The following is a 24,513-nucleotide window of genomic DNA, read 5'->3' on the forward strand; positions in this document are numbered from 1 at the left end:
CTTAGAACCCCAAGGTGTTGGGTGTAGCCACCCTGGACTGGCGCCAGTGGAGAGGGCAGGCCCGGGTTCTCTTATCCACTCCAAAAGGTCAATACTAGAGCAAGAGCCTTTCCCTAGTGTGAAGGGCCAACTGGAAAAGACTGTAACTGTTCAAGGGCCCTGCCCTAAAACCCTTCTGCTAAAGGGGAGGACTAGAAACCCTTGGGGTGGGGGCACTGGAGGAGAGGACTGTGCATCAACAGCAGACAGCCTGCCAACCCCGACCTGATCCCTAAGCAGCACTGTTGGTCATGCACCTTCTACAGCAGTATACAGGGCTGCCCAGAGGATTCAGGAGGCCTGGGGTCTTCGGCGGCAGGGGCCCCCGCTTCGGCAGTAATTCGGCAGCAGGGGGACCTTCCGCTCCGAAGATCCACGGCGGGGACCCCAACCGCCGAATTACCGCCGAAGCGGGACCCGCCGCTGAAGTGCCAGGTCTTCGGTGGTAATTCTATGGCGGGGGGTCCTTCCACCCCAGAGCAGAAGGATCCCCCATTGCCGACGACGACCCGGAGTAGAAGAAGCTCTGGGTGCCCGGGCCCCGCGAGAGTTTTCCAGGGCCCCCGGAGCGAGTGAAGGATCCCGCTCCAGGAGCCCCGAAAAACTCCCGTGGGAGCCCCTGCAGGGCCCAGGGCCCGGGGCAAATTGCCCCACTTGCCCCCCCCCCCCCGGGCGGCCCTGGCAGTATAGAGGTATTATAATTATAATATCTCATCTGCAAATCCCATTAGCAGATGGGGAAAGCCAGTATCTTTTTTTAGAACCATTTGCTTTTCCTTCATTCACCCAGGGCAACTGAAGATTCTTGAAACACTGGAAGATTCCATCTAAAAGAGCAGAGATCCAACAACTCAAATCCAGAGTGAGTATTAAATGCACACGGGGCTGCTAGTTGACATTGTGCTGCTGGAGATGCCATCAGTCAGACCAGATATCCTGCCCAGAACCATGGCTATGTTCTGACTTGGGTGGCTATATGTTACCTACCTGAAATCCACACTCTAGTTTCAGCTGGAAAAAGGATTCATTTCACGTCCTGAAAGCTAGTATATAATGCTACTGATGCAGAATGGATCCCTGTTCTATGAAAAGATGGCTGCATTTCATTGGTATGCAACTGATCCCTATAAATACTGTAGTTTACAATATATTTTGAGATCCTTTTACAGGAAAGATACTATATAAAGGCACTGATAGGTCTACCCATCCAAAGAACAGGAATATTCAAAAATTAAATTTTAGAAATGAATGACTTTATGAATTGTCTATCATTATAAATCTATGAAATATTAGCAGACCCACAAATATACTATACACTTGTTTGCCTCTACATTACCTATAAGAACATCATTAATTCCTCATGATCTGGATGTCACAGGTCAAATTAGAGAGCTACTGTAAATCTAGGAGAAAATTGTCTTTGGCATGACACGCACTATTACCTCTTGCACTCAACTCCTAACAGTCTAGGTGAATTCATATCAGATTGTTCCTATTCCAATGAAATCAAGCACTCATACTCAAAAATACACAGATTATATAGTATCATTTATAATTATTAGGTATTTCCCCCTCAAATACATATGACATAATTGAGATTAAAGTACATAGCTTTATGATGATGTACACTTAGTACACTTTATCACTGAGAACAAAACATTTATTTCCAAAAGATAAATGAAGTCTGGGTTGATAATAATACAAGTAAAATATATTTGCATTCTGCACGAAGGATTAAAGAATAATTTTCATTCCACAGGACCATTTCTAAAGAAATAGGTACACTAAGAAATATGTATTAATTAGACTACGTGTCTGTATTAGAGATAATTTGCTAAAGTAAATTACTTGATAGAACCACTAGTAAAACATTTCTGTAGCCAGGGTTCATTTTTAACCTGAAATCAGCTATTTTTCCACCAAAGAAGAATTCTTGTTAATTACTTCACAATTATTCTGCTCTTTCCGTTGCTACATTTACTCTTGCTTTTTTTGCCTGTAATTATCTTTTCAAATTATGCCTATATTCTTTCCTAACCATTGTATTTTTGCCTCATTTTCTATACATTTCCATATGTAGCTTTTTATTTAGAGCTGCATCATTATGTTCCTACCTCATTTATGCTGTAACTTTGACTTTATCTTTGATATCAACACAGTCCACATTTATTTCATTCAGTTTCTCGACACAGACTAACATTTGCTTTAATTCCAAATGAATGCTGTTTGAAATGGCAATTGATAGCCTCTCACTCTTTTCTTATTAAGTTTGGACAACTTTATGAAGATGTGCTTTGATCAAGGCAGGAAATTCTCCCAGCACAGCGAATGACAACTACTAGCCAAACATTCAGGTTTTAATTCTACTGTGGATCAAGGTTTAGCTTGCCATGTTTCATTAGCAACTGCCTTCATTTAGGCATTTCAGAGTTGTATAGTTTCTTGTCACTAGTTGGCAACCATGCCGTATTTTCATGCCAATATGCCTTTCACATATAACACAACAAAGCTGAGCTGCTATCAGCTGGATGGAATACAAGTTCTCCATCTCAGAGAAGCTACTATTATATATTCAGGTCAAAATCCTTTTGCATGGTATCCATGACATATCTGTGTATTTTATCTGTAGGGGAAAATAATATAATTTTGCAGGCTGACAAGTTTGGAGTTTAAATGGGACAAACTGCAGGCATTTGCAGCCTCAGCTGGCATCAAACTTGGACATATTGAAGAGTATGCCTATTTGTCCAAAAAATAATTGGATGTACTGTTCAGAAAAAATGAACTCTATCCAGAGCTGCATACATTCCAAATGATTAAAATGACCATAGGGCAAACTCTACAAATTTAGGACTTGAACCTGGCATCTTTATTCAGGCAAAAATCACAAACTTCAGTGGATGTTTTGCCTGAATAAGGACAGCTGGGTTGGATCTTATAGCTCTATGCTAAAAGGCATCTCTTTTCTGCTTCTCTATTTTTAGCTGTAACTTCTTTGTTTGTCTTAAATTATGCTACATAAATGTACAGTTCATTTTGTTGAGATATTATGATATGGATACAATTGATTCTATGTATTGTACAATATTTGTTACACAAAACAAAGACTTGGTTTTTTTAAACATAACAATTAAGGCTAAGTGACAATTTTAGCTACCCAATCCATATGCTTCTAGGAGATGTTTCATTTTACAAAATGCTTATGAAAGAAGCAAATAAAGAAATGCAGGGGAACTTTCCCAGCACAGTACATACTAAGTACCAGCTAACACACTATCAGTCTAACTGCAGAATGATGCCTTTCTGGAAGATCTACTTTAGTCAAACTGAAATTATTGGGGTCAATGCAGGGGTAACTGGGTTGATCATCTAATTGTCCCTTCTGGCTTTAAAAATCAATGAATCTATAAATAGTAACTAGTAAATTTAGTTGCAATAATATTGACTAAAACCACTATTTTGGCCTTCCTAAATGCAAAGAAAGCTTCCTTTCCCTTCTTCCATGAGCTCATTTGGCTTTGAGAATGCTTCCTAAAAAGTCTGCCAGCTGCTTTCTGTAGGTCATTCCTGACATGTAGATACAATTCACAAATGTTCAATGAATAGTAAAAGCACTGCTACTTTGAGGTTTTGAAACAAAAATGTATGCAGGGAATGGTTACAAAAAGAACACTAACATTTCAACACAACCTTACTTTTTTCATTTTACAGATAGATGAAATCGTTGTATTTTAACAAACTAATGTTGCTTTTCAAAAAGATATCCTACTCACCAATGTTATCTGAAATAATTATGAAAACAGAGAGTCACTATATTATACTCTATTCCACCAGAAAATTAAAGCTGAACATGCATATCATTATAATGTACACAGATGTATCTGACCATTGTTAATGAGACTCCAACGAGGTACCTTGAAAATAAAAGAGTATTTTTAATTAGGTTCTCCCCTTCCCACCCCTCTGGATTACATGGGAGGGGGGGTTAATTGCAAATAATCCTATGCAGCAGCAACAAGTAAAAATATTTGCTACGTGCCAAGTCTTGAAGGTTTTTTACAGAGAAAACAATATAATTTTCCTTAATAGAACATTTTGATCTAGAAGAATTGTATGGAAATGTTGCAGAAGGAGGAGATTATTATTATTTTAACATTTAAGGCCGTGGTGCAGTCAGAGTAGTTCAAGTAAATCATGGCCGCATAGCCAACCTCAACTCTTCATAAATTATGAGACTTTTAAAAATAACTGTCAGGCTCTTTTCTTTTGTCTTCTGTTGCTCTCTTGAGGCTTCACATTTTCAAAATGTTCTTACCAACAGTGAAGGCTAGAAACTTCCTTTGTTTTTGTCAGATGAAAGCTGAGAGTCTCACAAAGTCACATGAATCCGGGAGATGGGGCTTTAAAGTAAGGCACTAAATATTGTGAGAGCTAGCAACACTGCCTCTGTCTTTAACTTTACTCTTCTCTCCCCTCAGGAAAAGGAGTGTGAAACAGGAATGTTAGTACAACAATCCTGCCACAAGATTCACCTGTGGACCCTGTGTAACAGCAATAAAAGTAACCATGGATGGGAGGGATAGATTATTTTCCCTTTTCCCCACCAATTGGGAGAGGATATTGTATGCTTCTACTCTTCCCCAAGTTACTGCACGATGGTGTCCAGGATGGATATTCCATGAGCCTTTTTGGCCCTGCCTCACCTTGTTGGGCAAAGGGGGTCTCTGAAATACTGGTCTAACAAAGAAGGATAGGGCTGATGGCTCTAAAGCCCCATGTGTTTGGGATGAACAAAGCAGCCCTGGAATCTCCAGACAGTAGCCCATTGTATCAAGAGCCTATCAGGGTGTTATAATAATGTTTTGTTCTTAACCATCCATACAGTAGCTCCTAAATATTCTCTCTCACTATTTATTAACTCAGGCATCTAAAATATTCCTAGGTGCCCAACCCATAAACTAAAATATGCATATAAATGACTGCTATTCCCACCCTGGCATATAAATATCCAGCAGCATAGAAGAATAAAATAAAATAAACACAAAAATCCCTGCAAGTCTCAGCCCACCCCTCCTCAAAACCTGGGAGGAAAAGATTCTGTCCTCATAAGTCACAATACACAGATCACTTGCAACACATGCAATATATAGGAAGCAGATTGAAGCCCTCTTCAGGGAACATCATGTTCAGTCTGATCAATGGCAATACACAGAGTTTTGGGATACTTTGACATGGCTACAATACAAGTGAAAAGAGCTCCCTTCACTGTAGTTTCCAACCAGAAATTTTTTTTCAGGTAGACACTTTGGTAAGGGACACTACTAATCCTGGCGCTATTCCAGAAATCACTTAGATATGATACATCAGGAATAGAGCTGAATGAAAATTTTCAAGTTTCAAATACTTTTTCTATAAAAAATTTCAATTTTTGACCAGAAAAGAGGTGTGTGTGAGTGCACGTGTGTGTGTGTGTGTGTGAGAAAGAGAGAGAAATTTGGCAAAATTTGTGATTTTGTTATGCAGTTCTACCCAGGAGTGACTATAAGTGAAGGTTGCACTCAGTATATGCATCTGTGATACAGAGTTGGGTGTGACACAGAATGCTGTGGTCTGTGCAAAGAACTGGGAACTTCTGTGTACTAATAGTGGCTCTGACTTGCCGTGTGGCCTCACAACCCCAAAATTTCAAAAAATGACTACTGACTGTGGGTGCCTTCATTTTTGGATGGCCAGCCTGAGACACCTACCTATCTTCAGTTGGGCACTGAAGAAAATGGAGACACTCAAAGTTTGTGGACATTTAAGCAGGGTCTGAATGAGTTCTCATCTGACATCTAGTGATACATTGGGGGGAAAGATTTCAGGAGAAGACTGTATTTGCATAGGCACCCCTATCCTGCCTAGGTGTTCAGCAGACAGAGCTGCTTTGCCAACATGATCAATTTTGGCTAGTTTTGGGTTACAATTCACATTTGTATTGAATGCAGGAGTAATGAAATGTTGTTACCGTTATTGTGTGAGTAAAGGGCAGCAGAACTGTGCTTAGCTGTCCTGATTGAGTGGGTCACCCTAAGCTGAACCTCACTTGCTAAGCAGGGAGTAGGGATGCCATATCCCCCTGAACTGGAGAGTGTGTGGGGATTGGTGTTCCTACTTGATGATGTGGGTGCTGCCTAAAGAGTCTTAGATACTATTTGACCCGATCCGATCCGACTTGACCTCGACCCTCCCCTCTCTAGTGTTTAAAGACAGAGCTGATTGGACTCAATTGAGAGACCTTGTTCAAGTACAGTGTGACTAGAACTAAAATCACTGATGAGCAGAGCTAGTAGCTAAACTTTAGACCTAGTATAGGGAGAGAGTTGCAGGGAAAGGCTATGAAGAGGCAGTAGCACAGAGGTTTCCTGCTATTCAGTAAAATCACTAAGAGCTGGGCTAAGTAGCAGCTTCAGAGATAACAGTGGCAGATGTGGCCAGCAGCAGCAGAGGTAACAGTGGCAGAAATAACAGCAGCACTGAGTCAGCTGCAGAGGTGGTGGCTGCAGTGGAGGCATTGCTTCACATGCACACATCCCCCTTTTTGGAAGGGGGAGAACCAGTGTGAATGCAACTCTGAACTCTAGGTCTTTGCTGACTAAGGACAACCTCCTGTGAGTGGGGTACAGCAGAGTGACAGGGGAGTGGCACGTTAAAGGCACATTTGGTTGAACTTTCACACCACAAGATGGGTAAGGGAAGCAAAGGACACTGCCCAGCATACTATGGGGGGCGGGTTTGCTTATGGTCACATGCTTTTGCATGAGGTTGTGGTGTTTTCCCAGATTAATGCTGGGCTCCTTTTCTCTTTTTAATACAAGTTTTTATTATACACAGACTTAATGCTTGTGAGTGGGGAAGTGTTGCCTCTTAAAGACGCCCAGGGGTGGTGTTTAGTTTTCCCAGGCTACTGGGTGGGGGCTTGAGCTGGTTCTGTTTTGTATTGTTAAGAGGAACCCCTAGATATTGAACCTGACCCTGATTGCTCCTGACTCCACCTGCCAGAAGGATTACAGACATTTTTTAAATTATTGGTCATAACCTCTCTGCTTACTTCAGCAGCAACCCATGTCTCATGCTCCCCTCTCCTATGCTCCCATCTCATCCCCGATTACCTAAGTTCACACATTCAGGAATACAAAACAAAAAGTTAATGGCATTCACAACAAACACATTACTAAAAAAAGGCGGCAAAGCTATCAGCATTCAAATATAACAAATGTATGCACTCACTTAAACGTCTTGGTTTTGTCACACTTGTCCGTCCTTCTCTCACTCCCTCCATTTCCTAAACACAGTTACTGCTGCGAAGTGACTCGGTGCCCTGAGCAGCCACAATGAAGAATCGAAGCAGAAAAACTGACATGAAGTTTGTTGTTGACACAAAAAGCAGCCAGAGGAAGCTATTTGCAGTGTCCAACAAGTTTTATCGGTCCTACTAAACCCAGGAACTATGCTACCTATTCTTGTGCACCATCTACTGGTATACTATCTATAACTAACCCGTTCCATATATACCAACACAACACATTCCTATAAGGTCTCGCATCATGTTTAATTTAAACATAGGCTTCTGTGCTGCACCTAGATCCATGTTGGTGAACCTGTGCATCCACCTGAAACCACACTGAGCAATGTAGGATCTGTGTGGGCCTGAATGCCCATCTGCACAGATCTAACTGCAGGGGGTTGATCCCAGAGATTTGTAAGCTTTCCCAAGCAGGTCCCAAGTCTCATTTGTCATTTAAAATGCCATGCAAATTTATGGCACCATATGAAGAACAGAACAATGATTAATGCTTGTTTCTTATAGGAATATATTTATTTCTATAAAAATAAATGTGTCTTAGCCATGACTTCCCTAACTTTATTTATAAAAATTTAAACATAAAATAAAATCTAATATCTAACTCTGCTAGATTATGTCAGAATAAATCAAAGAGATCACTAAGATATTTGGCTTGCCTATCATTCTATTGGACTGCACATTGTTGGAGAGTGATTTAAAAAAAAATGTTCCAGTAATCAATTACCTATGTTATAATTAGAATTCCAATAACTCAGCTCATGGGAACTTTTTATTCTGTTAGGGTTTTTTTCCCTTTACTCATGCAGTTCATTTAGAATGGTTTTCCCATGACACAATCACTGAAGTGGCCACACATTTCAAATAGAAATTATTACAACATAATTATTAATTATATAAATTACAGCATTATTTCCAACTTTGGAGCTGCCGTGCAGGAAATAACCTATTAATAAAACCATGCAGCATACAGAGTGCAATTTATGCATATTAACACCATATATTATTCCAACTAGTAGGCTCATTGCACTGTCTGGTGCACGAAAACAGGGTTAATACACTTGGAATCAGATCACAGTCTGTATCTATCTGTGGTATTAATGTGGCCCCCATCACCTTAGTTCTGAGTGCTGTAGCCACATAACACACCTCTGAGGTAGGGAAGTGCTATTATCTTCATTTTACAGATGGCAAACTGAGAGGCTAAGTGACTAGTCCAGGAGCATACAGGATGCTGCGGCAGATCAAGAAATGAACCCAGGTCTCCCCCAGCCCAGACTAGTATCCTGACCATTGAACCATCCCTCCTCACTTCTTCTACCTTGTCTGCCAGAAGCCAGAGATATTCTGGTCTGGCTCACCTGTGGCTTGCCTTTTCTGACTCCCCTGCTGTCACAGGGCCCTCCACAGAACAGGATTTTTCCTTTAAAAGCAAATTTATTATTTTAGCAAGTAATTCTTAGGAAATAAATTTGTGTGCCATAAACAGTTAAATCACATGGTATGGAGGACTAAGCAAAACTGAGTAACTACGGTGACGACTGCCATATAATGAATATGTAGTCAGATGGATAGACACATGGCTCCATGTTGTCCCACCATTTATACACGTTGCACAAAATGTATCAATTTAATCTCCTAAGAGATACAGCTCCCTTTCCAGTGGTTTCAGTTCACACAGGTTTATGGTTTTGCTTTGAATTTCTGTACATACAATCCCAAAACTTCAGGCAAAGCCAGTGAGATTTGTAAGATCTATCACAAAACGTGATTTTTTTGGTGGTTTCAGCAGCAATTGCACTGCTATGTTTTCATTGTTTGGGTGGAACATTTTGCCAAATCCCCTATTTTTGCTGTTTCTGGAACCCAAAAGCAAAAGATTCAATGAAAGAGTCAAACAAACTTTGGCCAGTTTGCCTGGTAGGCGCAAAAATCTAAAACCAGTTTTGCTATTCAATTTATGTACAGCTCTACTTGTGAGCTAAGTCATTCCTTCTCTAAATCATGAACATAGTTTTACACACCCTTCTAAGATAGGTCTGAACCAAAATCAAGGAACTAATCACCTTGATCCAATATGTCATGTGAACTTTGTGTCTCACTCTTCGCTCTATAATAATAAATATTAAATACTAATACCCAGCTCTTATATAGCACTTTTCATCAGTAGATTTCAAAATGCTTTACAAAGGAGGTAAATATCATAATGGCCTGACCAAACACTTCCAAATTTGCAAGAAATTTGGCTTCAGTTCCAAACTTCATGTCTCAGGCCCACCGCTAATTCCTTCCTTTCTCTGTTTGCAGTCTCTCTGTATGATGGAGCAACACTTGTCAGTGTTCCATTACATATGCAAAATGAGCTTCACCAGTAGTCCAGAGCTTTTTTCCTAGTTTCATAGGATTCCTGTACTCACAGTTTCATGTACAGTAGGTGGACCTGCTTTTCCTGGGAGAGAACTTACAGCAACAAGAAAATGCTATCCATATAGAGCAGCCACAATTTAAAAAAAAAAAGGTTTCAATGAAACTACAGAACATAGTAGGATATTCCCTTACAAGCCCTTCAGTCAGTTTGTTCAAACCGTGGCTTGGGCTACTCTGCAGCTAGAATTCATGATCAAAGATTCAGACAATGTCAGTTCCTGTTTGCACTGCAGCTGCTCTGCAGCAAGCTCTTCTCTCTTTTTTTTTACATTTCAGAGGCTGCTAACATTCATGGGAAATGTACTGTGAAGGTGAGTGATCAATCTACCAAGTGATAAAGGTTAGGGAAAACTTGAGAGGATCCAGTCAAGAGACCTTGTGTTGAAGGCACTCTAATTGTTTTCCATATGCTCTTTATTTTCACCTCTCCGATGTCATTATCTTTTCCCACTTCAGTAAGTTTTGCCTTCTAACTAAAGCTATAAGATCAAAGTACCTTACCTTCTTCTACAGCTAGCAGAAATGATGCATAAATCGCCAGACTATACTTTTAGATAAATGAGAAGAACACGCAATTTATGTACTTAGTGTTGCAAATATTGGTTTTGCCAGAGATTCCTATTGCCCCAATATGTTACACCTATGGCTGTGTCTTAATTTTGTGGAATTTTTGCATTAATTTCTGGGACAATTTCTTTATTTCTCTTATAACAGCTACAATAGGGTAATAATTGCAATTATTACTTCATATAAATAACATCCCAAAAGACTGTGTTACAGAATGTTAAGGTTGCAAAGTCAAACACTCAAAAGTTGACATTCTAGAATTAGGGTTGTCTGTACAGCCATAATTCAGCCCCCTTGTGTGTGTGTACATTATGATACAGTCTTTAATTACATGATCACATATATTTTCACACAGGACACTTGCCTCATTCAGTGCACAGGCAGGACTGTGCTCTGGAATGAATCAACACTGTGTACTGGATAAAGCTGCTGACTGTAGGGCCCTTGCCTCATTCATTGCAGAAAGTTATAAGAAAATAGGGTCTTAAAACAGAAAGTGTCAGGCAAGCTTAAATATGGGCATCATTCTCTGTGGCCATACTTACATACATACATAATTTCTAGTATATGCAAAAAATTAAAATACAAGAACAATCTTAAGGTTGTAAAGTCAGGCACTCAAGTTAACAAAATATGAATTTAAGGCTGCCCCCAAAACTTTAATTCCATGTGCTTGTGAGTATACATTATGAGACAGTATGTAATTATATTGCCAAATACAATTTTTTCAACAGAATTCTATTCCTTCCCAGTAATATATATTCCTATATCCCATTTAACCATTTTGTTGAACTTTAAATTTTTGGTTACAATCCAGATCTCTCAGAGTTGCCTACACTCAATATTTAATTTAAAAGAAACCCACATGACATATCCTTGAAAGAGACACTAAGAAGAATTGGACACTATAGTCACAATATGGTCACCTCTTGATTAAAATACTATCAAACATGGTAAAGCCTGTAAACTGCCAAATGAGGGCATGCTAAAGATAAAGAAAATGATATATAGCCTACAGCTTTATTAAGACATAGTCTGATTAAATATGAGTATGAATGAGCAGTCCCCCACAGCAAGGGAAAGCACACAAATTACATACAAATTTGTAACAAGCTTGGTGATGCTAAGGTTTTCTGCATGTTCCTAAGACTACATTAGCCTCTTGCTTTCTGAGTTTTGGCCATCTGACTCAGACCAGGATTAAGAAATGGCTACGCCAACCTACAGGAGTGAAGCATCAGACCAGTCTTCAAAGGTATCTGACTGTGGTTTACACTCAAGCCCTGTGACACAGCATAATCCCAGATTTCTCCGGCCACAAGGCTGGGAGGTAGCACTAAGCCCCTCAGTGGAATCCTCTCTTAGAATTTGAGCCTCATGCAAACACTAAAACACTCCACTGTTTTAGACTGTTACAGGGGAAAAAGGAGTTGGTGACAAGCCATTTGAACAGTACCTGCAAAAGTTCAAAGATTTCACTACACTTCATAGTAAAACGAACAATGAGGCCAGTTAGAGCAAAGAGAAAGGAATGTAGCTTACAAACAAGCAACAAGAAAAGGTGGAGAACAATCATGTCTCACTAAACACCACTCCAGTGAATGGGTTGACGGGGCAAGAGGCCCAGACTGGTCCAGATTCACTGAGTGTTTTCAGCAGATTTTGCCAACTCACTATTCATCTCCCATTCATAGACAGATAAGTGCATGTGAGCTTCCAATGTAATGACATGACTTAGAGGGCTAATGTGACCCTTAACTACATAAACAGGAGACCAGAGAGCAGGAAATAGAGAGGCGATATTATCTCTATATGAGACATTGGTGAGACCATTTATTGGCAGCTGGGTCCACTTTTGGTGTCCACATTTTAAAAAGTAATGTTGAAAAATTCCAGAGTTCAGAGACGAGCCACACAAATGATTTGAGTCCTGTAAAACGTGCCTGACAATGAGAAATTAGAAGTGCTAACTCTGTTTAACTTATTGAAGAGAAAATTAAGAAGCATGTTGGTGATACTCTATCGGTACCTACACAGGGAGAAGATATTTGATATTTCAGGCTCTTTAACATAGCAGACAAGGCCTTAACAAGATCCAATAGCTGGGTGTTAGAAGAATTCTAACTGGGAATAAGGTGCAAACTTTTAGCAGGGAAGGGAAAATTAATCATTGGCTATTTTACCAAAAATGTGGTAGATTGTCCATCACTTGAAATCTTGAAATTAAGATTGGATATATTTCTGAAAGCTATGCTTCAGCTCAAACACAAGTTGAGCTAAAGCATAGCTTTATCTTACTGGCAGGAGCGCCGGCAGCCTTTTTGGTGGAAGGTCCCGCCCACAAAATGGCACCCCAGACGGAGGCGGCGGAAGGTCCTGCCCTTAAAATACTGCCGATGACCTCAGCGGCCGAACATCTGGCCGCTGCGGTCGCCGCCCCCAAATGCTAGCGCCCTAGGCGACTGCCTAGGTCACCTAATGGATTGTGCTGGCCCTACTTACTGGGTGAAATTTTATGGCCTGTATTATACAGGTCAGATTAGATTATCATAATGGTCCCTTCTGGCCTTAAAATCGATGAATCTCATCTTTTGGATTATTAATATTTATATACTGGAAAACAACGACATTAGTTTTGATCTTTTTGAAAATCTAAATAAACCATGAGACAATAATGTGAAATAGTTTAACAATTAAGGAGGAGGGATAGCTCAGTGGTTTGAACATTGGCCTGCTAAACCCAGCGTTGCGAGTTCAATCTTTGAGGGGGCCACTTAGGGACCTGAGACAAAATCAATATTTGGTCCTGATAGTGAAGGCAGGGGGCTGGACTCAATGACCTTTCAGGGTCCCTTCCAGTTCTATGAGGTAGGTATATCTCCATATATTATATTGTTATTTAATTTATTTAGATAGTTCTGAGGTTTTTTCTATCACAAAAAGATTACTGCATTATTTTGGTCTGTTTTATAAATATAGCCAGGTGAGTTATAGCTATGGTCTAATAGCAGCACAACACACCACTGCACAGGAAAATTAGGCCCTGACCCCACAAAAGACTTGCGCATCTGCCTAACATTGCTACCGTGAGCATTCCATGGGACATCAATTGAAGTACTTACAATAGCAACGTAATGTACATGAGCAAATATTTGTAGGAGTTGGGCCTAAATTAGTGACGTGACCTGACTCCCACAATTCTCCTCTGCTAGTGAGAAAACAAATAGGTTGTGAAGCTTATAGAGTAAGAAGAGAAGTATTGGTAAAAGGGGGAATGGGAGCTCTTTTGGATTCCAGGTTGGTTTCACAGAAACTCCAGGGAAGGGTGGGGACAGGGAAATAAAACACATGAATATCTGAACCACTTTCCCTTCCAAAAAATAAAGAAGGAGGAAACTTCAGAGATGAATATTTATGAAATTTTCTCTTTTGGTCATTATTTACAAAGTCTTTCAGTGTGAGCAAAGGCAACCAATTTATACATTTTGAGTAAATCGTGTAAATACCTATCTTCTACTAGCCACAGAGTAAGGCAATTATTTTATATACGTTTGTAACAAGGTATCCATTAAATCCTGCATTGATAAAGCTCTACAATGCTCTTGGTTGGATTTGTGAAGGATTTACCACAATGCAGGACAAATTGCCAATTTCATTTTATACATGTATATTTCTTAAAACTCTCTGCACCTACAATTCTAAATATGTAATTTTTAAAGTTAAATCAGAAATAAACAAGATGCGGAATCCTAGTTTTAGATAGGATATCAGAAACAGTCATTCACCTTTTAAATCAACAGTACCTCTGTGTAATTGTTTTGTAGTTTGGATCCAAAGAAGAATATGGATATTGGATTGTATATATCACAAAAGCAGTGCCAAATGAACACGGCACACAATACTAATGAAATATTAGCTTGGTACATTCAACACACCAAAGTTTGTACTGTAAATAATGATAATTTTTTGTCTATATTTTATATAGGAAGATACAACAGTTTCTTTAAGTTGATTTGGAAGTGCGGTTAGGAAAGGTTACTTTTGTGCTTCTATAGCAAAGGGGTAGAAGCACATAATTTTCTTGTGATTATTCTGGTGAAGGGATTTGCATACAATTACTGAAACAATTTCAGTTCCTAGCAGGAACAAACACAGGAGGAAGTAAGTACTCGCCATATGATTAGACTAATTTATTATGTCCCACAGAGGCAAGCTATATTCAAAGTAATCATAAACTCATGTTCAAGGCTTTGGTAGAGTGAATATATTTAATTGTCGCATATTAACTTTCAGCTGTAGGAACTGACATTTAGGAGAAAATATGGAAATGTGCATAACAACTGAAGAATACATAACAGGTGAAGGCAAAGATAACAGGTGAAGAATATAGACATTAAGAACTGGGATTAGTGTGAATGAAAGGAAACCAAGATGGAGATCACAGTAAGATGTGGGGAATAATTTTCACCAAGCTATTCCTGATACCAATGGATTGTCGATCTTGACTCTGCTAAGTTTTAACTGACCTCAGTCTTAAATGTTTGGAAAAGACTCCACTGCTCAATCAGTAACTGATCCAAAGATGACGTGGGCACGGTGTTTCATTGTAATATGATCCTTACACAGACAGCACAGGCCATTTTGCATGGAAATAGTTTTCCCTCTACCTCCCCATACCACTCACTTTTCTCTGCCATGCCCTTATACCCCCTGCCATTTTCTTTTATCTCCTCCACTTCATCCCTTCTCTTTGTACCCTCCCAACTGGCCTTTCCAATTCTCTACCACCCACACATAGCTTTCCCTCGCCTGTCTATTCCCTCATGACCTATGTTACTCTTTCTATAGCATTTGTTTTCCACCCAGAAATACTTTCCATTGCTAGAAGGTTTGGCGTACTTCCTCTGGTTTTTTTTTAACAGCTGGCATTCTCTCTAGTGCTGTTGCCTGTCTCCACACTAACCATACACGTAGGAGAACTAGAGAGAATGCCAGCTGTTGAAATAAACCAGAGGAAGTACATCAAACCTTCTAGCAATGGAATTTATTTCTGAAAAAAAAACTGTGGGGGCAACACTCCCTCCCATAACCCAAGTGAGGGGAGAAGAAAAGTACTGCAAACTACTAACCACCAATTCCCTCGGCTACACTAGTGCTCAGCTCTGCTGGACTCTTACTTCCTGACATGGACCCAGTAAAGTGGTAGGGGTGAGGTTTCAGGCATCTCCTTTAACACACATGTCCAGGGAATCTGAGAGCTGGCTAGCAGAGATGACACAAGAGCCCAGTGAAAAGCACTGACTCTAACAGGGTGTGAATTCTCCCATGTAAGGGAAATCCGAGGTGGATTTAAATATGTAAGAGTCAGTGACTACTTAACAAATGTAAAAGCCCTTTATAATGCTTACAGCAGAATTCTGTACAATTTTTGGTACAAATAAAAGTTCACAGGATGTATTGTGGTCTCAGTAGCACCAATACAAAACCAAAGTAATGCCACTGAAATTACTGGAGTTACTCCAGATTTGCTCTGGTGTAAAAGATTAAAATCTGTCTCAGCATAATTTGTTTTAGTCAATAATTTATTATTTGTTAGGATGCCATTAAATTCCCCCTTAAATGACCCATGCTCCCTCGTCCCCAAATGAACTTATGTCAGGAACAGCATTCTGTATAATTATTGCTCAAAAATTGCTATGAAAAATTGCTTCCTAATGATATTTTTCATTTCTATTTTGGCTTCTGCTCTCTTTGCCCTTTTCAGTGTGAGAGATGAGAAATTATTTTATCAAAGAATATCTTAAACACTATAAATTATCTCTCCTGGCCATTTTTCTCAAGAGAACAGTGTAGATTTGAATTTTCTAGTCTGCTTAACACTGAGAGGCAAACGTTATTCCAAAAAGCTTACATGGGCACCAATCAATGCTTCAGGGCAGATTCTCTGTGAGAGGTGCAAAGTAAGCAGACACCACCCCCAGGTCCCTTCCTGGGGATTCCCCAGCAGTGTCAGATTGATCTCCAGACGAGCTCTGTGTAATCTTGAAAGCGTGTCTTTTTTACCCGCAGAGGTTGGTACAATAAAAGATATTGTCTCACCCACCTTGCCTCTCTCATTCACCCTGTAGCCATACAGCTGGCATATTAGCCACTCTCTGCAGGTCCTAATGCAAGGGGCCTGCTGGGGCGGGGGGTAGATACTGGCATGTACTATGCTCCAGCTGATATATGGGCCGTTGCTGGGGTCAGTTAATAGCCCTCAAACAATGGGGCAGGAAATGAGTATGAAGCAGAGTGGAGACAGGGTGTGGCCAGTGCATATATCCTTACCCATAATCCAGAGAACAAAATGGTGTGCCTAGAAGCCTGTTTTAGGAATTGTAGTTATTCCTACTACCCTCTAGGAATTGGTGCCTGTTTGATAGTGCTAAAAGTGTGATTCTACTCTGGAAAATGAGTATGTAGAAATGACACCTTTTTACATAACAGATGAGAGCCAATATAGCTAATGAGAGGGAGTCAGAGGGATTCTATTTCTTCTTGTGAATCATCAACCCTGAATTGTCTACTAAATTCTGATTACAGGGTTACTTGATTACTTGACCTTGCAGGATCGGCCAGTAGGGGGAAAAAACCCAAATTGTTTTACTTTTAAACTTAGGACAGTTGATCGTGAAGACCCTGAAAGACAATTAATATGAAATCCTGCCATGCCTGTTTTGCAGTCAGTTTTTAGAGTAGAACCGCGCTCAAAGAGCTGTATGTAGAAGAAATTGATAGGAGGGTGAGCCAGGTGCTCCAGCCACTGACATTGAAATGGCCCAAGGCTGACTAGAAAACTATCTTTCTCAGCCAGCTGCTCAATGCCTTGTGAGGTATGCTAGGCACAATGCACTTGCTGGCACACCAACCTACCGTACTGCACCTCTCAGCTTATTTCACATTACTGGTTTGTCAGTAACAAAGCACCATCCAATGCTCAGCAGCTATAACGGTGGTTAACCACTGCTCTCTCTTAGCCCTCAGATGCATTCCTGAATGCAATTCCTCATGCAAAATCCTCTTTATAAATGGTTGAACTTATACTGAATGCTAAGTAGTTGCACTTTGGCTCCTAGCTTTCTTTCTGGAGCCCACATGATCAAAGCTTAAAAGGAAAAGGCATTGGTTTTTCAATATTCTAACATAGGACAATGCTAATTATGCTACCAAGGATAGAAATAATTCTTCTGAAAAAGTAAATAAACTAGTGAATTTTGGCCCAATGTTCAGTGCTCACAGAGATCAAATTACAGAGCACTGGGTGTATAAGACCAGAATCTATAGCCTGTAACACATTTGAAATGTTCAATATATTCTTTTCTTTAATCTAGCACTAAAAGCAAGTAAGTAAGGAAGGAATTTATTATCTATTATACCGTATACATATAACAGAATAACTGAAGACCACATGAACTCAAGGGATGGTGGGACAAAGATATAGATCAATGAGATAACAAAACAAGTGAAACTTGAGGGAACACTATGTTTATTTGAGATGTTTTGTGAGCGTGAACTTCAGGTGCCATCATCTGAGTTATGATTCCAAATTTGTCCCTGGTGTCACACCCAAATGATTTCAGCTGAGTTACCTCAGGCATGAATTTCACCCATGTCCTGTCTCATCATTTGAGCTGCCATGTTGTGACTCCAGTAAAGGCATTCATGGCAGTATAAGAAGAGATTCCTCCTTAGTTTAATTTAATACAGTAGATTGTACTGTATTCATTAGTGGAAAATGTTCTACAAAAGTCTGTCTGTACTTACATTTAGCATATTATTAAAGATGGCATCTTGACGTATATATCATTGAATGAACACATAAAAACCTCTCAGTTTCTTAATTTAAGAACATATTCTGTCAAGAAAAAAGGGGTTGTAATTACTTGATAAAATGTTTCTTTTAGGTTTTATCTCTATTTGAAAATAATGTTAATATTCACTATTCAACTTTCCTCTCTATGGTAATTTAAATGAATAAGTCAATTTTTAGCAGAATAGTCTTCTGAAGCGTGTTAATTCATTTTCATGATCAAAAAGGTTAGTTTGAGCCTGAGACAACTATCAAGAAATATGAAATGTATGAAATATGTCTGTACAAAATGTCTTGGGATAGAGAGCTTGGTTAAAATTTTATAGTCCTACTAAGCAGTAATTGTTATTTATATATATATATAATTACAGTAGTGTCCAGAGGCCACTGTGCCAGGTGCTGTCCAGACACATCCAAAGACACAGCCCTCACCCAGAAGACCTCACAATCCTGCTGTATCCAAAAAGAAGGGTCAGAAACAATTGTCAAGGGATAATGCCATATTTTAAAAGTAATTTTCTCATATTTATGTATTATCTTAAAAATAAAACAAGAATTTGTTTTTAAAAATATGGATCTAGATATACTCAAGTAGAATTAATTATTCAAAAATGGAGGTTCAAAAGAAGACAGTAAAGGAATAAAAAGAAATTTTTACAGCACAATTGTGTCACTAATTAACTTGACATGGTGCTTTGTCATTTCTTTTGCGGTAGTGGAGATGGAAAAGTGCATAGAACACATTTAGATAGTGATATTCATTGAACAGTAAGAGAAAAATACTAACCAAAGCAATATTTATAGTATTAGTTGTGAATTATAGGACAAGTTCTGTTTGCATTACTCTTCAAAGTACTCCCATTGACTTCAGTGTGAGCAGGATTTGGTCCCATATTTGAACTGTGACAAAATTAACATTTAGGAAAGAGCATTTAATTCAAAGACTCCTTAATGCACGGATTGGATTTGAAGGTTTAAAAAACGATTGCTGTGCTGCTAGAAAAAGTAATTGACAGTGGTATACAGGCTCTGATTCCACACTTAAGCATATGTGTCACTGGCTTCAGCCTGACTACTCCCATGCTTGTGCTAAGGAGTTTTGCTGAATCAGAGCCATAATGTCAAAAAAATTATACTATGGGTATTTATTGGTGTCCACTGCAGGCCACTGTTTAAACCCAAGGGGGGGATGATTTTCACTAGAAAATAAAAATTCCAGTCTCTCTCTGTTAATGTATCCCTGTATTTCTGCACTAGATGCTCTGTGACTTTGCTTATCCCATTTTAAAAGTGTCTGTTTAGCTTTCCAAGACAGAGCTCCAGTAGAAAGGCAGTAGTGGCCACCATCTCCAATTCTTGGTTAACTGTAAGTGAAAGACAAACTCTAGTTTTACAATTTCTGTCTCTTCCTGTTCTTTGCTCATCTCTGGCCCTGGGTTATTACTATACTCACAGTGAATGTGTTTGGGTTTCTTGAGAATGCAAGCTTACTAAATGATCACAAGATATGCGATCTATTAGCAGCACGATGATACATTGCCTGCCACTATATTTTCTATTGATCCCAATTGTTCAGTTCATCAGCTGTTTTATACCACAGGATATAGAAAGTTACCTATATTGTGATTTTTAGATCATCTTTACTAAGTGGAGTGAAATGCAAATTTACTATCCAGGCACAAAGTATTTTCTGTTTCCCACAAAGTTCAAGGTACAAAAGAGCATGGGGTAAGAAGATACACGTGCTTTCTGAAATCTGCTCCTAACATTTATATAGTCAGACCAAAAAGCAAGTAGGTGTTGGTGATGATGGTTCTGGGCATCTCAATTTTGAGGATGACGTTGACAATCAGAGTTTGTGCTAGTGACTCCATAGACCAATTAAGAAGAACAATGTTCACCGCACGGGCCACTGAGCCATTTGCCCACTTGTGTTGATTGAGCTGCATGTTGTTTCTGTGCCTGGTGCTGTACTTCCAGGTGCCCTTGAGATTATCCTCAAGTTGTGGACACCCACTGTGACGCTGCACTCCATATGTTTATGGAAATATGCTTGTGAGTTTGAATATAATGTAACTGAAATATGCTTTATGCAAAAGGTCTCTTGTAAGGTATCATTACAAAGTTTATAATCTACTGAGTGTGTTCATCCTATTTGTATGAATGTATCATTCTTGTATCGGAAGCTAGAAATATGAAATACTGTATTATTCTGAAGTCCTATTGTAATTATGCAAAGTGTGGGCCATTAACGGTGGCTTGGAATCTTGATGGTTCCCATTAACTAGGACAATTGGTTGTAAATGGCTCTGTTTACTTACAAACCTTCCTGTGTTCCTGAGAGTCAGCCCAGGAAGAATGGAGGCTTGGGGTCTCACAGGACATATGACCATGTCACCTGGTACTGGAATTCATCTTAAACCTGGTGCTTTTCCATTTAGAAAGAGGGGTGGGAACCCAGAGAGACAAAGGATTCCCACCTTGGGCCAAAGCTATAAAAGGGTGTGGAGCAGAACAAGTGGGGTCCCAGTTATGTGAAATCCCCTGCTTTTCACCTAACATGCCTGCTTGAACTAACAAGGTCTGTACCAGGGGAAATGATTGGGCACAGACTAGAAAGGAGTCTAGTCTGTGAAAGAAGTTTATTGGAACATCTCTAAGGGTAAGATTTACCTCTATTCAGTTTCTTATTGTATTAGGCTTAGACTTGCGTGTTTTGTTTTATTTTGCTTAGTAACTTACTTTGTTCTGTCTGTTATTACTTGAAACCACTTAAATCCTACTTTTTATACTTAATAAAATCACTTTTGTTTATTAATTAACCCAAAGTAAGTGACTAATACCTGGGGGAGTAAACAGCTGTGCATATCTGCTTATCAGTGTTATAGAGGGTGAAAAATGTATGAGTTTACCCTGCATAAGCTTTATACAGAGTAAAACGAATTTATTTGAGATTTGGATCCCATTGGGAGTTGGGTGTCTGGGTGCTGGAAACAGGAGTACTTGCTGAGTTGTTTTCAGTTAAGTCTGCAGCTTTGGAGGTGTGGAACAGACCTGGGTCTGTGTTGCAGCAGGCTAGCATGTCTGGCTCAACAAGACAGGGTTCTGGAGTCCCAAGCTGGCAAAGAAAAAGGGCTCAGAGGTAGTTTCAGCACATCGGGTGACAGTTCCAAGGGGATCTCTGTGACCGAACCCTTCACACCCACCCTTACGGTGTGGTGCCATGCAATATGATCAGTCACCAGTTGCTCAGAGATCAAGTAAAAAATGTTAGTTTTGTGCAGATTTTTTTCAAAATATCTTCAAAGTGTTTCACCTGCCCTCCAGGCTTAAGACGGCTAGAGCTTAAAGGCATTGGGAAGGGCAGTGAGGTATATGAATTAAGGTTGGTGTGGATGTGGATATTGCACTGTGTGTGCAATTCTTTGTTCCTGTTTTTAATGATTGTGCTGATAACTTGTGTTGCTCCAGCACCAGATCAGAGAATAACTCACTTAATCCACCAGGGAGCTTTTAGGTATAACAAGGTGGCTTCTACATCTTAACTCTTCTGAAATTATGTTCACCCCAATACTCACACAGACGGCTGAAGACATTCAAATGAGTCTGCTGATCAGCAAGCCTCTAACATTTGAAGTTGAAGGGAAATAAAGCTGCTCCACCTCCCCAATTCTCTCTCCACTCAATCTGGAAAGAGTTGAGTGATAGAAACTAACAAAGGGCCAGCTGACTCATCCAGCCAGGCCTTAGTTATCCATGCTAAATTATCACACATTAAATAAGAGTAAGTTTAGTTTCCTCAGCATGAGGCTAAGGGTTGTATATGCTACAAATCCATTCCTGGTTAAAGCACAGTTATCGCCTAACCTGGACACAAACATGGCTCCAAATTGTACCAGAGACTGGAGTTTACCTGTAATGTGGAATGAGGCTAAAACCTCAGTCTGACTAAAGCTCATTTTTTTCCAGAAATATTTTTATTTCATTTTTAGATTTCCCAGCACTAACTTTCCCCTGCATATGATTCATATCCACTTTTACAAATTCTGGATGGTCACAGCATTTCAGCTGTGATATACTGATGATATGCTTTGGAGGAGCATTGCATATATTTTGCTATCATGCCTTAGAAGTGTCAACCTGCAGCTTTTTGTTTTCTAAATAAGCATTGTTTTAAAAAATGAATATTTCAAATATAACCGAACACTGTACCAAATACATATCTCAGATTTCCCATTATAATTTCTGATATTTTGATGTTTAATTTTCATATTACCAGTATGCTAATTTTATTTCCTGACAGGTAAGAATTATACAGGTAGGCATATATACACATATCCAACAAGCAGAGCTAGCAAAATCTGTCATGGATGATCCTCAGTCACTTACAAGTCTAAGACATAGTCAATATTTTTGCATAAAAGGAAGTTTTAAAATAACCTATTGCAGTCATAAACACTACAGAACATTTACCAGGGAGATGTAAGGATTCATTAAGGCTAACTTGCAGCAACCTGACATTTAAACATTCAGTTTGAATAGGCAACTTTCTTTGTTGGTACAGTAACTTGCTTCTGGCATGCTCCAGGCTCGCATGTCTACTGAAACCCCGGGGGAATTGAACTTGTGGTCTCATGCCACTCAACACTGGTAGCAAAAAGGGTCTTTATGCTGCAAGACAGTAATACTCAAATCTGAAAGCCACACTGTTCTTTAAATAACTCTTTGTATTTTATTGCACATTTCTCCCTAAAAGCCACATTTTCCATTGCGCTGCATCTTCAGCACTCCGAAGGCTTTATGTCCTGCAGAATGATTAAAATGCCAACATCTTTTACACACAGACAACTACAGATACTCTGCCCCCATGTATTTAAGATGCATAATTAAATGTAGTAATATACCAAATATTCCTATATGCTGCCTGGTACCTTATGCTGACTTAAAACATCTTTCTAGTTTCCAAAGACCTATTATTGTTCTTGAATACATTTAAAAGAGATGAATTATGAAAAAAGAATTAAATATTTTTATGATACTTAATCTCCATGTGATCTCAAAACAGAACATTTTATCTGGGGTCTTTTTCTTGTAATTTGACTAATATTGAGGGCCTGATGCATTTTTCCTGATCTTGCAATTGATAGCCTGTGAGCAGTATGCTGCATTGACACGAAGCCCCACTGACTTCAGTGGAGTTCCACGTGGGCAGACTTTTCCTCAAGCAGAGCTCCACTGAAGTCAATGGGGCTCCACACAGTCTTCCCACAAATATATTATCAATGGCAGAGTCTGGACTTAAAAGTGAAACCTGCAAGTCTGAGGCCTCTCTTTTTACAGAGCTCGGTCAAGCTCCACTTTGCTCACCACTGAATATGACAACTGGGATTCAAAGTGATGTGAGCAGGAAATGCACACTGCATCCCCCAACATCCTCATATGGAGCTAGTGGTTCTCCAGCTGAAAAACAAGTCACACGGCTAGGACACATTTCTTAAAGGGGCCTTTCCCTGCTTCTGCTGAATCAAACACCCTCTTCTTTATCCCCATCCAAAACATGATGGTGAGAAAAGAGAAAATCCACCTGACTGGGCTACTTGGGTATCAGAGATGAGAGAATGTAACCCCAGCAATGCAAGGTACTAAAACAAATGGAAAAATAACTCCTGTAGAGTCTGCCCATCTCCTTACTCAAAAAGGTCTCACAGTGGAGTTACTCTACCTCTAGAGTGGAACAGAGAAGTTCCCTTTAATCAGTGAAGTCAGAATAGCAAAGAGAAGGAAAGGCAGAATGGAAGTGTCAGTCTGCTGATTTTCAGAATTTCACCTCTTCACACGAGGACCTGGAATCCAGCGGAATTCTTATGTTATAGCAGCCTTATCTTTCCTTCATCTAGGTGGACCTGCAATATAGCCAGTAACATTGAAAAAAAAAGTGGAATCATGAAGACTGTGTTGGATAAAGCTTACACTTGTGCTAGACTCCAGCTGGAATATTCAGATTAAAACTTGCAAATGTAAAAAAAAAAAAAAGGAACAAAACTGATAAAAATAGATAATTGTAAAACATCAGCCATTAATATTTTGTATTATTATGTTATTAATACTAGTTTGCACCATTTTCATCCAAGGATCTTAGTATTGTTAATATTAATTTGTCAAACACCAACAGTGTTTGACACAGAACAGTAAATGTGATGCAGTATCATCCAAAGAGCAGTGGCGGATTAACAAATTTGGCACCCCTAGGTGCCCCCCACCCCTAGGTGCCCCTCACCCCTCCCGC

General features: G+C 39.5%; 1 protein-coding gene across 8 annotated transcripts in view; it reads right to left on the bottom strand.

Annotated features, from left to right (window-relative positions):
• Positions 1-24,513, bottom strand: part of GRIA4 (glutamate ionotropic receptor AMPA type subunit 4) — a 329,847-nt gene that overhangs the window by 114,466 nt on the left and 190,868 nt on the right. The window lies entirely within an intron of this gene.

The sequence above is a fragment of the Mauremys mutica genome, chromosome 1 (genome assembly GCF_020497125.1).
Source record: "Mauremys mutica isolate MM-2020 ecotype Southern chromosome 1, ASM2049712v1, whole genome shotgun sequence".
In the NCBI taxonomy this organism is placed as follows: Eukaryota; Metazoa; Chordata; order Testudines; family Geoemydidae; genus Mauremys; species Mauremys mutica.